Raw genomic sequence first — 16,975 nt, forward strand, 5'->3', positions numbered from 1 at the left:
ACCACAAAAATAAGAAATTTATACAATATATACAATTACGAAACAAGTATAAAAAACTCGAACACAAGCAAAAATTCACTTCCCGCTTTAAAAAAAATTGTACCTATACTAAAATAATTTTTTTTTATAGAATCTGCACTTTGTAAGTGACCGACTTAACACACGAAGAACATAACTGGAACACAAAATATAATTACACGAATCACGGGTAAGTGAGGCTTTTTCAGCGAATTTATTAAATAAAAATATATCCAATCAAAATCTTAACCGTCACCCCGTTGTCACTTAAAAACCCCAAAACTTTGAATCGATTTTTTTAATATGGAGGAAATGAAGGCAGCTCTTACCAAATTTGAGGCAACCTTGGCCTTGTTGCTTGGCCAGATGGTCGATGTTAAAGATTGTATCAACTAAATGCTGCCCCATCCTCGGGTGAGGCCGCTTTTAGCCAGCATGAAGAAAAATCCGTCAGTGAGGCTTACTACGGTGAAGCCTAACAGACAATCAGGCTGGCCACCAACCTCACACGGAGGCTGGTAGTAGCGGGGCGGTAAATTTTATGGCCGACGCCTCTCTAGCGTTCCATGCATAGAGTATGGCGTGAAAGATGGGGCTAAGCTGCAGTTTCTGATAGACACTGGCGCAAATAAGAACTTCATTAGCCCCCAGATAGCCGAGGGATGCAAGCCCTTGACGAAACCCTTCCCGGTGCAATCCGCTGGAGGGGAGATAAAAATAACGCATCAACTAACCGGACCATTCTTCAGACCCATAGGTAATGACTCGCCAGTCACCTTCTTTGTTCTTCCAGGTTTAACTGCCTTCCATGGCATTATTGGGGACGACACCCTAAAGTCCCTTAAAGCAGTCATTGATAGGAAAAATGATTCTTTAACGATAACGCCAGGAATAAAAATTCCGCTGCTTGCCATGCCTTCCTTAGGTGTCCACTCCCTAATCGACAGTGAACACCCAGTAGAAGCGAAGAAATGCCTTGAATCCCTAATTTCCGAATTCTCTACGATTTTTGATCCACTCTCGCCAGGCGAGGCCGTGGACACAAGTGTCCGAGCCGAAATACGAACAAGTACCCAGGAACCCATATATTCAAAAAGTTACCCTTACCCCGCGATTCGGGTTGAAAAACGCCCCGGCCGTTTTCCAAAGAATGATCGACGACGTATTGCGAGAGCACATCGGTAAGATTTGCTACGTATACATCGACGATATTATTGTCTTCAGTAAAGACTACGAGTCCCACTGGCGCAACCTTCGCGCTGTATTTGAAAAATTAAGGCAGGCCAAGTTACAAGTGAATTTGGAAAAGACACAGTCTTTGTGCACCCAGGTTGAATTTCTGGGTTATGTGGTAACGGCGGATGGGATCCGCGCAGATGAAAAGAAGGTCAGAGCCATAAAAGAAATGCCTCCACCCACGAATTTGAAGGAACTTAAGAGTTTCCTAGGAATGACCTCTTATTATAGGAAATTTATCTGCGACTACGCTAAAGTCGCGAAACCTCTGACGAACCTCACGAGGGGAGAACATGCCCAGGTCAAGGCATCTCAATCCAAGAATATTTCAATTTCACTTGACGTAGAGGGCGAGAAAGCCTTCGATGACTTGAAAACCATCCTCGCCTCTTCAGAAGTTTTGGCATTTCCAGACTTTAGTAAGCCTTTCCATTTGACGACCGATGCTTCCAATTATGCCATAGGAGCCGTTCTCTCTCAAATCGACAACGCGAGAGACCGCCCAATCGCCTACATTTCGCGGTCTCTGAATAAAACAGAGGAGAGTTACGCAGTAAACGAGAAGGAAATGCTAGCGATTGTGTGGGCCCTTGATAATTTAAGATCCTACCTCTATGGCGCCGCGTCAATTAAGGTTTATACCGACCACCAACCCCTAACCTTTTCATTAGGCAATCGAAACTATAATGCTAAGCTGAAACGCTGGAAAGCGCGCACAGAAGAATACAACTGCGAGCTTATTTACAAGCCGGGCAAATCCAATGTGGTTGCTGACGCTCTTTCCCGCATCACCTCGAACGTAAACTACCTCAATGCCGACGCAGTCTCAACTTCAACAACGGACTCCGTTGCTACTGTCCACAGTGCGCTTCAAGACGCATCGGACTTAATTCCACACGTGGAAGCCCCTATTAACGTGTTTAGGAACCAACTTGTCTTTGACCCAGATAGATTAGAATATTCTTGCGAAATCCCGCATACGGGATACGTACGTCACTTGATCCCCATTGATAGCACACAAGACTTGCTACCCTGTTTAATGAAATACTTGAAACCATTAATTATCAATGGCATAAAAATTCCTGAGAGCTACTTACAATCTCTGCAAGAGCGCTGCCGGGAGAACCTCCCGGGGTACAAACTTCGAATTACGCAAAGACTGGTAACCGATGTAGCGGGTGAAGAAGAGACGATTAGAATAATACATACAGAGCATACTAGAGCCCAAGAGAAATGAGAGAGTGAGAGAGATGAAGTTACAGATCTTGGAAAAATTTTATTTCCCCAGAATGGCCAGCCGCATTAGGTCGTTGGTCTCTTCCTGCCGGACCTGTAAAATGTTTAAATATGACAGACACCCGGCCAAGCCGGAACTGCAATTAACCCCTATCCCTAGTTACCCATGCGAAATCCTGCACATTGACCTTTTTACGATCGAGAGTCTCAAATTCCTGAGTTGTATAGATAAATTTTAAAAATTTGCCAAACTTTTTCCGATTGAATCAAAGTCGGCAGTCCATCTCCGCGAGAAGCTGACCGAAGTCCTGCATTATTTCACAGCACTGAAAACGATAGTCTCAGACAACGAAAGGGGTCTACTCTGCCCCACGGTGCTCAATTATTTACAATCTCTCGGAATAACCGTTTATTACACACCTTCTCAGAAGAGTAAAGTAAACGGCCAGGTTGAGAGATTCCACTCAACCTTTCTCGAGATATACCGGTGTCTGAAAAACGACAACCGTAACATGAAGGTAATCGAATTGGTTTTTATTGCCGTGGACAGATATAACAACTCTATCCATTCGGTGACGAACCGCAAACCAGTCGATATCTTCCTCAATAGAACTTCCAGGATAAATTATCAAGGACTCAACAATTTTAAAGAGCAGACGCAGGAAGACATAAGGGGGTTACTCCTACATAAGCAAAAAATGTCAACCGATAGGCTTAATAAACACAGAAATAGGCCGACACAATACAACAAGGGGGAAACTGTTTATGTCTCCAACTGGCAGATTAAGAGCAAGGATAAAAATCGATTCAAACCAGACGAGGTGGAAGTTGATGGTAGGGTCACGGAAGAGACTAAATCAGGGAAAGTCTTCCATAAATCCCATATAAAAAGTTAAAGACCGCTTCCCTGAAATGTCACAGCACCGAAAACGATAGTCTCAGACAACGAAAGGGGTCTACTCTGCCCCACGGTGCTCAATTATTTACAATCTCTCGGAATAACCGTTTATTACACACCTTCTCAGAAGAGTAAAGTAAACGGCCAGGTTGAGAGATTCCACTCAACCTTTCTCGAGATATACCGGTGTCTGAAAAACGACAACCGTAACATGAAGGTAATCGAATTGGTTTTTATTGCCGTGGACAGATATAACAACTCTATCCATTCGGTGACGAACCGCAAACCAGTCGATATCTTCCTCAATAGAACTTCCAGGATAAATTATCAAGGACTCAACAATTTTAAAGAGCAGACGCAGGAAGACATAAAGGGGTTACTCCTACATAAGCAAAAAATGTCAACCGATAGGCTTAATAAACACAGAAATAGGCCGACACAATACAACCAGGGGGACACTATTTATGTCTCCAACAGGCAGATTAAGAGCAAGGATATAAATCGATTCAAACCAGACGAGGTGGAAGTTGATGGTAGGGTCACGGTCAAGACTAAATCAGGGAAAGTCTTCCATAAATCCCATATAAAAAGTTAAAGACCGCTTCGCTGAAAATGTTTCACAGACCCTTTATAAAAGCAAATATAGGAAAAAAATAAAAAAATACAATAATCAAGAATAAATAACAGAATTAGTAAAATATTAAAACGCCAGCCAAACAGAAATATATAAAAGACAAAAAAAACCCTATACTTAGATTGAAAACAAAAAAAAACATAAAACTAAAATAATTATTTAAGTAATAACAATTAACAAAAAAATAAAATACTACGTTAAGATTAAATACTAAAAAACAAAATTGGGTAACGTCTCTCCCCCAAGTATGGCGATTATTCAAGTCGCGACTGCTCTTCACATCTTTAAATACGATACACCGGTCGTCGTCAATGGGGTGTTCAAACTCGCCTATGTAATCGACCTAAAAGAAATACAGAATATAATTGACAAGACCACCGAAGAAACATCAGTGGTCACCGACACCAGAGTCGCTTCGCTGATATGCCACTACCTGGAAGAAGCCACCAATGGCATTACAAGAATGACGTCGGCACACCGCGCGCCTTGGTCCGTAGACTGGCTGGGGTCGGCATGGAAATGGGTTGCCGGGTCACCCGACGCATCAGATTGGAATACCATCCTCCAGTCTCAAAGCAACGTGATCGAAAACAGTAACCAACAGATACAAATTAATACAAGGCTGTTCGACGCTACGCACGACTCCTTACAGAAGCTCGACGTTATGATGGCAAGGGTGAACTCCATTGACGGAGAGGTCAATTTGGCCACAATTTTAATGCACAAGGCAATGATACTGCTGAAGCAAGTCGACGAAATCACGCGAGCATGTCAACTGGCAAAGGCGTCCGTAGTCAACACGAATCTCTTGGACCAAAAAGTAGTGGAAACCCTTCTAGCAGAAACCCGCAGCCTGCCATATCAAAATGTGGTAGAAGCGGTGGAGTTCGCGGAGCCATCGATCCTAACTAACGGAACCTGCCTATTATACGTGCTAGCGTTACCCAAGGTCGTGGACACCAAGTACAAGCTGATGCTACTTTATACCACGATTACGGAGGGTAAACAAGTGGTGCTGGAATACAACAGGATGGCGGTGGCCCCCCAGAAAACCTATGCGGTATTGGGAAACTGCCTCTCCATCGGAAATACGACTGTTTGCCAGGAAAAAAACTTAAGGAAGCTAGACGAGGCCAGCTGTATCCCCAGGCTCCTAAAAGGAGGACACGCTCTCTGCGATCACCTGAGAAACGACCAAGAGATAGTGGAGTTGGTTGACGACGGAACTCTGTTCCTGACGAACTTCAACGAAACGGTCGTAGCGGACTCAGGGAAACGCCATCTACTGGGATCGTTTGTTATTAAGTACGACAACGAGACCGTCCACATCGGGAATATGTCTTACAGCAGCTACTCGACAACGCATGTGATGACTTGTATGCTCCCGTTTAGAAAATTCTTTCTCATTAATCGACGGTATCGACGAGGCAACGATAACTATGATTATTTATAGTTATTTCTATGTATGTAATTGGTCCGAGGCTTGCATTGGAAAATTTTCATTTTCATCATAAACATCTTCTTCTTTGTTCTCTTTATTTTGTTGATAATTTTCGTCTACTTGCATTCTTGATTGTCCACTATTACTTTCTCTGACTCTCTTTTGTGATTGGTTGGGTACTGAGCCCGATCTTCCACTTGGCTGTTGGCCTTGATTCATTGTAATATTTTGCTGTCCCTGAATTAAATTTCTTCGAAACTCTTGGTAACTCCTCTATTTTGGTCAAAGGTATTATTTCTGTTATTCGATTGGAACCTATAATTTTGTGGAACCATTTTTGGGGTTGATTGGGGTGTGGTTAAATTGAAAGAGCTGGGCCTGGATTAAGTTGTTGGGTATTGTACAAATTAGTGTAAGGGTAGGGGTAAATGTATAATTTATTTGATGTTGCTTTTGAATTTTATTAACATTGATGTTATAATGTTTTAAATTTTAATTTTCTTGGTATAGCCCTTTTTGCTGAGCAGCTTGTTTCAGTTTAAGTACTGTTGAAATATCAGGTTGTCAGGTTATTTTCGTTGTTTTAGGTTTTTTGTAGTCCTAAACATTGCTTCTGTAGACCATATTAATTCACTTGGATTTCCCTCAAGTTCTAATTTGTTGAGTATGCTCCAAATATAACGCTTGTCTGTCGATCATTGGTTGTAGGATACAGACGCAAAAGGTAGTTAACTCTTCTGACAAAGGTTCCTAGGGTAGATGGATCTCCATCAAACGTTGGAATATTCCGGATCTGGGACGAAAGCTGACTTAAGTTTTGCTCCGTCAATGGGTTGGGTGCCACACCAATTTGTGGTTGCCCTTGAGCTGGTGGTTGTTGGTCCATTTTATTGTGTTTAATTGAATTCCACTCAACTTTATCACTGACCGAATTGGATTAATTCAATAGTCGTTTGAAATAAAATTTATTTTTATATTTTTTATCAGTGCCTTTAATTTCCACTTAGGTTCTTCTGAGGATCTCTTCGTTGCACTTCCGTGCTAGTCGATTAAATTGCTTACTTGTGGGAAATTCCACGCGCTGATCTGGATATCCTAGTAGTTTAGAAATATCCTTTTAATTGATCAAGGATATTTTTAAAAGAGATCCTACCGACTGCGCCATTTAAAAAATCAGGATATATTTAATGATTGTTGGTTATTCTTTATTAATTAAACCTTAAAGTTTCCGAGATCTCAGCGTTTATCCAGACGGACAGACGGACTTGGCTAGACCGACTCGGCTAGTGTATATATTCTTGATCAGGATCACTAGCCGAGTCGATCTAGCCATGTCCTTCTGTCTGTCTGTCCATATGAACGCTGAGATTTCGGAAACTATAACATCTGCAATTCTGGGATTAAGCATGCAGGTCCTAGAGATTCCTGCGAACCGGAAGTTGGTTTCGTCAGTGTGCCACGCCCACTCTAACGCAAACCAACTGCCCAAGGCTGTGGCTCCTACAGTTTTAATTCTAGAATAAAACCTTTAACTTAAAAGTATTAGTCTCGTCAATCTACCTTAACGCCCACAAGCCTCCCACAAACTCCAAGAAATCGTAAATATGAACGCGGATATTTCGGAAAACATCAAAGATAGAGAATTGGGATCTTAGATTGAGATTTCGTAGCTTTGTACGCAGCGAAGGTTTGTTACGCGAATATGCCACGCCCACTCTAACGCCCACAAGCCGCCCAAGCCTGTGGCGCCCACAATTTTCATGCTAAAAAGCAAATTTTAACTGAAATCTTGCAAACTTTCCAGCTCATAACTAGAACTCCCTAACTTATTCCGGACTCTGGCTTTAATATACGTTGGTCCCAATTTCGAACTGTATCCGGCTGAAATGCTACTTTGTTTAAAATTCTACAGGTATACTTCTTGTAACAACTTCTTGTGCAACCTCTCTTCTCCTTAAATTGTAATGGCGCTCGTTCTTGGCTTTTTGCCTGCTCATAACTCCTTGAGCCCTTTTTCCGACCACCTCCCGAGTAAAAACAGCAGATCTGTCCTCCAGGATTCCCAATGATCGTTACAATTTATAGGAAGCTCCGGATAAGATGAAATGTTGTCCAAATACCATGTATTACGGGGTGGTCCCTATAGCTGAATGGACTGCAGAACGAAGAGCACCACATATATTACTAAGCGGTTCATCCCCATCTTTTTGGTCAGCTCTTACGTACGACTGAATGGCGGCGATCACTAATCGATTAACCTTCTCGGAAGCGTTCGCCTGACGCGAGAAGGTCGCTGTAAGGGCGTGAGATATTTGATGATCAGATACCATCATCTCTGGGAATGGGAACGAGTGGAATAATTATTGCTACATGTATTTTATCACCATGTCTGCTGTGAGCTTCTTGACCGCCTTTATGTAGGGTGTATTTGTATGTTCTGGATAAAACGATGGTGTATTTGTATGTTCTGGATAAATTTTTATTGTTTCGCTGGTGCGGGGGCTCTTATCGCTCACTTCCCCTCCCACTCCCCTCCCACTTTCCCTCCCACTTTCCCTCCCGCTTGTCCTCCCGCTTGTCCAGGTGCTTGACCCTCTTTGGGGTTGCGCTCACTTCCCCTCCCACTTCCCCTCCCATTTCCCCTCCCCCTTCCCCTCCCACTTCTCCTCCCTCTTCCCCTTCCACTTCCCCTCCCCCTTCCCCTCCCACTTCCCCTCCCGCTTGTCCTGGTGCTTGACCCTCTGGGGAGTTGCGTTCACTTCCCCTCCCCCCCTTCCCCTCACGCTTGTCCTCGGACTCTCACTCTCGTTTGCGATAGCGCCCACTCCGCCCTCCCACTTGTCCTCTCACTGTCGTTTAAAAGTTATGTATGTATATATTATTTTCTTCGGTTTACAAACTCTTGTAAAATGTGAATATTAATATAGTACAAACAATTTGTAACCATAGAAAACAATATACTCTTTTTATCTCACTTTACTTTAAAAATATATTTTTTTTGTCGTTACTCGTTTAAAAATTATTTATGTATGTATATTATTTTCTTTGGACTACAAATCTCCGTATTATGTGAATATTAATATAGTACAAAGAGTATGTAGCCCCCTAGAAAACAATAAACTCTCTTTTTTATCTCACTTCAATTTCTCTACATTTTTTAAGGCTTAAAATATATATTTTTAATGTCATCATGACGAAAGATCTATTAAATATATTAGATTTTCCACACAATAACAATAAAAAGAATATACCCGTTATCTCACTTCACTTTCTCTGCATTTTGAAGGCTTTAAATATATTTTTGAAGTTATCGTGTTTAAAGATCTTTTAAATATATTAGATTTTTCCACACCATAACGTTAAAACAATATACTCTTTTTTTACCCTCACTTCAATTTTTCCGCGTTTTTGAACGCTTTAAATATATTTTTTGATGTAATCGTGGTGCAATATCTATTAAATATATTAGATTTTTCAACACAATAACATCAAAACAATATACTCTTTCACTTAACTTTCTCCGCATTTTTGAAGGCTTTAAATATATTTTTGATGTCAGTAGCTATTAAAAGCGGTTGCGGAGGTTTTTTAGGCGGTTTTAAATGTATTTTGTATGAGTTGTTTTTAATTGCAAACGTATACTCATCCCATAATCAGTGTGTTTGGTATTCCACGGAACCCTCCCGTTTTATTGCATTTCAAATATTGTGACCCCTCGTTATCTTCTGAGAATGAGCAGGAAAAAGTGAACGTGCGTACCCACGAACCCGAATCTCACCCCCTACCCTCGAGTCCTTGCTCATGACTGCTTGTGCGCGAAGGTGTGAAATTTTAATTTTGTGAGTTTTGTTCAAAATGTGCAGTTTTTATTTTAGAACAGAGAAAATTATACCATTGGAAAGGGCTTGAAAAATGCTTTCCCATGATACCAAATTTTTTTTTTTTTTTTAGTGAGGGGGTATACTATTTAGGGTATCGGAGGTCATCGTCGTTTTTTGCCTTTTTCAGTCGAGTAGTGAACATTCTGGACTATAAAAATGACACCACTCAAATTGCTCAGGATCAGTTCTTCAAATGCCTCAGTACTGCAATCCTATGGATCTAACCGTAGAATTTATCGATTCGGAAAACGAGGTTGAGATTGACAACCTGGAATTACCACCCACGCAAGATTCTGATCTTGAAATAATCGAAAACTCGGATCTGGACCTTGTGCAGGTTTCCGAAGCAGAAGATTCGGTTGATCGCCTTCTACAAAGCGTATTTCAACCGGCTGCATCGTCGACCCAAAATAGGGACCCAGGATTGGAGTCTCTTGAGTGGAGCCAGTTTCCATTGGGGACTACTACGCAGGCTTTCTTGGAATCCCTTATCACACACGAAGAAGGTGAAGATGTATTTCAGTGTGCACAGGAATTTCAATTGGACGACGACCTATCCAGGCCAGAAGATGAGGTTTTTCCTAACGACGACCACATCTTTAAAGAACTTATGGGACCTCAACCGCTACTGACTAACCATTATTTAACTTTGCTGGATGATGGAGATGACGACGCATTACTAGATGTTTTATTTGACCTAGATTCTTAACTTTTTAATTACAAATACACGATGCATAAAGAAAAATAAAGTAAATACTATTTTAAAATTGAGGGCTTATAATTGTTTTTTATTTATTGAACAATTTTTCTTTGCCTTACAAATACTTTTTAGCTCTGCGTTGTGAACCAATAGACGATGCATATTAAAGTCGTATCGCAACCAAATATTCCGTACTTTAGGACAGAAATAACAATAATAAAAGGAGGATTTAGATTTCTGATAGGCGAAATTGTGTATTTTTAAGGTATGCGCTTTAAGGCCGCTGCGAGTAGTAAAGGATTTTGTTTCTGAACACAACTCGCAATGGTACTTCACCATTTCGATGTTTTTAAAAATAAACTGACTTTTCTATAAAAAATGTATCTTATATAGCATTTGAGGGACAATTCTTACGTTATATATACTAACTTTATTTTAACGCTATTGAAAGATTTATATAAATATAAAAAGAGATAGACATACTGATATGTATTTCTGACTTTATTCTCAAGTATTACATAGTTTGAATAAGTATTTTGGTACATATAATGAAGACATATTGTTATCTCATTTACTCCACATGAATTGATAGAAATGTATAGTTTTTGACAAGTATAAAAGACCATGTAATTTCTGGTTAAAGAATTAGTATACAACAGTTAGGTACTAGTGCCCGACTAATCCAATCTTACGCTGATCAAAAATGGTATGCATATAAATTAAAAGTAAATACATTATCACCTAATTTTGTTGAATTTGATAGGACTTCTTAGAGACCTTAAATGACGTAAAGCCTGTGATTGGCTACACAAAAATTAAAAATCTATGTATTGGATTTGAGTATAAGATCACTGGATGTAAGCTGAAAAAGACACCATATGGAACTAAAATAGCTCTGTATTTAACTGATAAGGACGATAAAGATGTTTGGATATTTCTACCTAAAAGTTATGTGAACAAATTTTCTACAAAGACACCATTTAGGAAATTAAATGAGAATGGAATAACTCATATGGTATATAAAGGAAAAGATCTGAACAGATATAGTTGTGCTCAAATTGAATTTTTATCAGTAAATAAGTAAAGTAAATAAGATTCTTCAATATAAAGAGCTGAGTTTTTAAATCCAACAACAGTCTTAAATCAGTCTCAAAAAGAAATAGTTTTCCTTAAAAATGTACGCTCAACAGATAGAACTATTCTTGATGCAATTTGAAGGCATGCTTTTCGAGCAACACCTACAAAGGATGGAGTTCCTAAAAGCTACTTTGGAGGATTTAGAGGAAAAAGAGTTGATCCATTCGAAGTTTGGATTCCATTATAAACTTTGTCCCTGGAGCGACGATGATGCCTCATCTGGACCAGACACATGTCAGTGTCATATGCTGCCTGCACTGAAAGAGGAAGCCCTTAGTCTAATGATTAAATATTATAAGTTAAACAAACGTATTGCTCCAAAACCATGTTTTTTATTTTTTTAAATGGTTCTTAAACATTTTTATTATTAATTTATCATTAAATGAATAGTCGTTTTTCTTGAATTTTCTTAAAAAAAAATTTAGTGTTTTCTTTTTACTTTTAAAAAGACCGAACAGCATACAATAATGTCCGCAAGTGTTAGAAAAGTATCCCTGCAGTTGTTGCTTATTAAAAAAAAACTTATAAGCGTTAGATTTTAAAAATTTTAAAAGTTCTTTTTTCTGGGGATATTGACCATATGAATCGAAAAATTCTGCTGACCTACGACTATCAAAATAAAATGCAGTCCAATCAGTTCCAGGTTGATCTGAAGTGTCGGTATTTGCAATTATTAGTGCGGGATACTTTAAAATAGTTTTTGGTAACCTATCCGAAGGAAAAACTCCTTTAAAAATAGATTTTGTCTTTGAATGCTTAGAAAGAAAATGTTCAATTTGTAAAGTATTCATTTTAAAAGAGCGTACGAATATTTCTATGCTTATCAATATCAATCATTGAATCGTATTCACAGTATACCAAGCAAGTAACTGCTTCAGCAAGTGGTTCCGAAAATCTTCCTTCGATTCTTATAGTACCTTGAGAGATTAAATTTGAACATATAGTTGAATTTGATTGATCAGCAGTTAAGTCAAAGGCTAATATAAAACTGTTCGAATCAAACATTTCCTTGGTAATTTGTAGTCCACGATCGTAATGTTTAATTCCACATGATCTAAAAAGCATATTATAACCTCTTGAGCTTTGAACCTTTTCAGCGTTCGAGTAATCGAACTCCAGAGCCTGCAAAGGAACTTGAACTCCATTAACCAATAGGTTAAAGCGTTGAATTTTAAAATGTTCAAATTGAAATGGGTCTAAGGCTCGGTTTCCTGAGTATGAGCGGTTTTTAACCATACAAAAGGCCAGAAAATTTGGTATTTGACCAATAACTGCGTTGTCTATCGACAGTGTATTGTTGCCCGGATATATTGTAAATGATTTGACTTCAACCTTGTTGAATGGGTGCAGAGCATTTTTTGTTTGTAAAACATGGTGATAAGCCAATAAAATGCTTGGGTTAACTGTTATGTGGTTCATGAAAAGTTGTGCTTCAAGTATCTTTAAATTTGATTCAGTACCAGTTTCCATTAAATAAAACGCTGTTTTTTCAATATTGAAATTGATTCTTAAATCAACATTGTTAACAAGCAGTTTGGTTTGTTTGAAAATATCTCCATGAACTTTTCCGAATAACTCAACCTTGTTACTATTTTGAAACATATTTTTAAGGGTCTCATTCGAGTCCGGATAAACATATTTCCCTGTTGTTATTCTTCCAAAATTTCGAAAATTACCTTGGGAGGCCAAGTGATTTTCAGAGGCGTCACTCTTATAGTTAAAATTATTTAAATAAACTGACGAACTTCTAAATATTGAATGTAGAGTATTGTTTACAACACCAACAGCATTTCCTTCAATGCTGCTGCTATCATTTTTATCACTTTTTATCACTTGATAAATCTCGATACGTTTCACCATTTCCCAAGCAAACAAATTCGATTGAAGAGGCGTCGTCCAATGAAGCAATTGGATTGTATGAGACCTCTTCAGTTCTTAGAATAGAACTTTGAGTGGGGTGTGCCGCAAAGAAATCTAATTCACTTTTCATACATTCGATATGCGTACTCATTTTGCTTTAGAAAAAATATCTTTAATATTTAATTTTCTTGTTGATTTTTTTTTTATGTTGCGTTTGGGTATGTTTACATTGTCGTTTAGATGTATAATGAAGTCGTTTTTTCCTATTACCTAGCCTTTTATTTCTTTTTCCACTTCCACTTTGAAAACGGGTAATTTTATCAATTGCTTTAATTGAAAGATTTTGTAAAGCAATTTTACTTTGATCTTGAATTATATTTCTTAAAGGCTTTCTCCCAAATTCATTGATTACAGCCTTACCAGTCTCAGCAGCCTGATTTTTTATAGCAGTTATGCCCGAAAGAAAAAGTGGTTTTATGTAATTAAAAAGACCGCTAAAAAAATGTCCGATTCCTCGTCCTTGTTGCACTATATGCGGAGATATGTAAAGACTTCCGATGTTGCTTAAGCCCCCACCACACTGATTTACATAATAATCCTGATAAGATTTCACCATGATGACTATTTTGGTTCTAAATAAATAATATTTGGGTATGCATTATTTATAGTCCTGACCTTCTCCTTCTTCTAAAGTGAAGAGTAACGAAGATCGGAACAGCTGAAGTTTCAAATGGTACCTTATATCCATTGGAATCAGTAATTAGTATTGAGATTTCATTTGGTGACCATATGTCCAAAGGGTAATATTCAATATTTTTAAATTGAATATTTTTTTCCTTTCCATTATAATGCATTACACGAAGACATCGCGGTCTTTTACTACCTACTGACCTTGGTTTTATTATGTCAGTGTAAATAAAAATCAATCCATTTTCAGGAATATTCGTTTGAACGGATACATTTTTATACCTAAATGTTTCAGCATTTACAAGACTAACAAACTCGGTTTCTTCAACGACATTTTTATCTTGGTTAGGTGTATATTTAATGTAATTATTCAAATATATGTCTGAAATACCGACTTCCCAATCATCGTTCATGTCTTCTGGAATGGTAACAATGTTTGTAAATGCACACTTTAAGTTGTCAGGAAATACATTCATTGAGTCATTACCTAACAATGTGATAAAAATCTCATTTAAATAACCCATATTTGATTTTTATGGAAGTTAATGATACGAAATCCAACTTAATTTATTTTTACCAGTTTGTACTGGATTTTTTGTTCTAACCGATCGCATTAACCTTTCACGTCCTGTTACATATTTAAAATTTTGATAAGGTAAAGTTTCCGTTTTCAATTTTTGTAGTTTTGCTTTGAATTTGCGTTGTCGTTCATTAAGCTTCACTTTGAGCACTGGTTTCTCTAATCCTATTTTCTTTTTATCTGTTTCACTATCTAAAAAAGAGGTATCACTCACTTTTCGTTTATCTGATACAACATTTTCTTTTTTACTTGAACTCAAATCCTCATTATCACTTTCAGGTGGTAAATCGGGAAACTCAAATTTTTCCGGACGTGAGTAATCTTACTTTGATGTTGATTTTGATGTGCTGGGTTTTATATCAAACCAATCAGTGGTTTGGGATTCAATTGTTCTGGTTGTAATAGGATTCGCTTTTTGTTCATTTTGAAAATTCCATGATTTATTACGTTTTTTATTTTGATAGTAACTTATTTCTTGACGAATTTTGATCCATTTATCGAAATCACTTATTTTGTTATTATTTAATATTGGTAAAAATTTTATATTTATTAATTCATTTCCTCTATTATTGTTTATCAATTTCTGATAGCTGTTAGGATGCATTAAAATTACTTTGCTTAAATTATGTTTGTTCTTAATCATTTTTTAATAGTTTTCCAAAAATTCCAGAAAGCAATGAAGTTATTAGAATCGGTAGAAATCCCCCTTTTTGAATAAGGACTTTTCTCTTAGAGTTTAATGTACGCTTTGGACACGAAAGGTAGCGCAATGCATTTTTATACTTTTTTAGAGCATTAAGATGGGATTTAGTAACTTTATGGTTTCCCTGTAATGTGTTCAATACAATCTCTATTATTGTTTTTACCGGGTCACTATTACTATTGCTTATAATTGCCTTACGTAGTCTATTGTCGGCCTTTTTGAGCACATACAATAAATGTTTGTTCGCTTTCAAGCGATTTAGGCTCTTTTTGTAAACCATTTTCATTTGAATAGCACACAGAATATTCTGAATTAAAAATGTCAGATCTAAATCTTAAGAGATCGTTAATGCCCTGAGTGAGATCAATAAGTAAATATCCGTGAGGTTGCTCCGTTACTTCTTTATATATTCTAAATAGCTCCGTGGGGTTTTCTGGGTAAATTTGTCTTGCTAAACATTGAAATTGAAGCTTATCACGAGGATTTTTGAAAGCAACAATGTATTTGGTATTTAGTGAAATATCTCTGGTGTGCGAAGATTTATGAAATATGTTCTGAGTTACCACTATAACTGATAAATTCCTATGGTGTGATCCTTTTGTAAACAGCTCACACACATTTTTATTAAAGGCTCCCATCATCAAGTCATCCAATATTAAAAGAATTGGTTCATTCGTTTCATTTTCAACTGTTTCAGGGACTCCTTTAAAATATTCTATCTTTTCGAAATTGGGCTTGGCACTCTCCTCTGCATAACACCAAATAATTCGATCTATTGGATTATTAAAAAGATCATTCTTTTTGGTGATTAGATTTTCTAAAAAGGTTGTTTTTCCCGATCCTGAGGGACCACAAATAAGCATTGTAAAAGGATATATAAATTGTGTAAACATTTTTTTTATTAAAAAAATTTATTTTATTCGGAATGAATTTTAATATATTATTATTACTAATTGCTTATATAATGTTTTTAAGTTATACTAGGTTTTATTAATATTCTCTTGATCGCGTTTCTTGGAGCAGTTCTTCTCGAAATGAGTATCAGATCCGCAATAATTGCAATAAATAAGTTGCGTTTATCCATTTTTACGGGGATCATTTCCAAAAAATCTCTTAAAAGAATCCATAATAAGAGACAACCTGATAGGACCATGAATTTCTTTTTACTAAATTTTAAACACATGTGTCACCATTACTATATATTTCATAATTGGTGTTTTCTAAGAATACAAACAGCTTAAATAAATTATTTAATGAACATCGAAGTGGAAGTTTTTTCTTGTGTATTCTACAATTCGTAAAAAAATTGGGTATTTGAGTTAAACTTCTTCCAATATCTATATCGATTATGTTTGTTGATAAATACTTGATTAAAAAATTCTTTTTAATTTCACCACGAACAAGAACTGTGTGATACTTATTGAGTGGTGTGAGTATTTCTTCAAGACTTGTGTATGGAATATCTCCAGCTGACCAATCCAATCCGTTTACGTTCTGCTGGTTAGGGTGCTGCTGCTTAAGAGCTCCATTATCCAATTCTTTTATGTTATATGGCGGTTTGAAATGGAAAAAATTAGGTATAACAGTTCCAGCAGGCATAAACGCCAGCTCCTTAACGAAAACTTGTTTGTTGTTACCAAGTACATATTGAAAATCTACTAAAATGCTTGAATTACGATCGACTGTGTTCATCATTGGTTGAGATTTTTTAACCAACTGAGGGTGTGCTTGCTAGGGCTTTCTCCTTTATATACCGGTAAGACTAGAACATATTTACAGTTTATTTAAAGTAGTCTTACCTGATGGACATGTGTGTAACTAAAAGAAATAAAACTTCTCGAAAGAAACAGGACCACAAAGTCATTTTTGGATTCGAGTATTATGTTGTTCATAACTTAAAATTGAAATGTGGTCTGTCAACTACTCAAAAATTTTTGCCGATGGTTTGGATGCAGCAAAGTAAA

Source organism: Drosophila suzukii (genome assembly GCF_043229965.1).
Source record: "Drosophila suzukii chromosome 2 unlocalized genomic scaffold, CBGP_Dsuzu_IsoJpt1.0 scf_2c, whole genome shotgun sequence".
Lineage (NCBI taxonomy): Eukaryota > Metazoa > Arthropoda > Insecta > Diptera > Drosophilidae > Drosophila > Drosophila suzukii.